Raw genomic sequence first — 1,195 nt, forward strand, 5'->3', positions numbered from 1 at the left:
CACTAATTGGCTCCCCATCCAGTGGTCAACTCTCAGTCTTCTTCTCTCTCTCTCTCTCTTTTTTTTTTAAAACTCCTGACCAGTATTTGATTCAAGTGAACATCCTTCCATCTTGAAAAACATTTTTCACATGGTTTCCATGATACCATATTTTTGGTTTTCCTCCATTCTCTTCTGGTCTCTTTTTCTCAGTCTCTGCTGGATTCTTTGTATATCCCAATCTTTTAGTAATGTCCCTACATATAGTCATCTGAGTATTGTATGTCTCTATCTACCCTCTCTTCCTTAGTGATCACCTTCATTTCCATAGCTTTATACACCATCTTTACAACTACCAAATTTATATCTGTAGCCCACATTTCCAAATGTGTCTATGAAATCCAGAATCTGATATCCAGTCTTTATTTAATATTCAGTAGTTCTCTTGGATACCTGGTGAACATCTCAAAATTAGTTGGTCAAAAATATAACTCCAGCTTTGCGCAGTGGCACAATCATAGCCAATGAGTTTTATCTGAGGCACCGTTATTGCTAATTCAAAAATATAACTCCTAATTCTCGGACCTAACAAAACTGTACACCTCCCACACATTCCTCCCCATTTCTGAAAATGATGACTCAGTCCTTTTGGCCATAATGGCCCTCACTGTTTCCTCATCACCCTTTATAACAGTTATACCCCTTGCCCTGACAGTATCTATTCTTACCTGCATAATATTTTTTCTGAAGCATTTATCACTACCTGATATCTGGATGTCTGAACGTAAACTTCATGAGGAAAGCAACTTCTGTTTTGCCCACTGCTACTTCCTAAAATCCTAGAACTCTGTCTTATAGCAGGGATGAAAAGGTCTGCTCAGTGAAAACTGTCATTTAGAAATAAATGGTTCTATATAAATAGGAATCTACCATAATTCTTTAACCCCTCATATCCTCCTGTGTCCTTCATACCATAATTCTTTAACCCCTCATATCCTCCTGAGTCTTTCATTTTCTCTCTACAACTGCCCCTCCAGCTACTCATACCAATGCCCACAACTTGAACCATATCATCACTCAAAAATATACCACCTCAGAAACCTCGAGCATCCTGTTCTCTGTCCATAATCTTCTCTTCCTACAGAGCTGTCATGCTTCCATCTCCTTCACAACTTCTCCCCAGACTCAGAGATCATAAGTTCCTTCTAGTGGTCTT

General features: G+C 38.7%; 1 non-coding gene across 1 annotated transcript; it reads left to right on the forward strand.

Annotated features, from left to right (window-relative positions):
- Positions 1–474: 474 nt before the first annotated feature.
- Positions 475–621, forward strand: LOC123926237. The gene has a single exon (XR_006815172.1). It is a non-coding gene; the product is annotated as a U4 spliceosomal RNA (small nuclear RNA).
- Positions 622–1,195: the final 574 nt, after the last annotated feature.

The sequence above is a fragment of the Meles meles genome, chromosome 15, assembly GCF_922984935.1.
Source record: "Meles meles chromosome 15, mMelMel3.1 paternal haplotype, whole genome shotgun sequence".
Taxonomy (NCBI): domain Eukaryota; kingdom Metazoa; phylum Chordata; class Mammalia; order Carnivora; family Mustelidae; genus Meles; species Meles meles.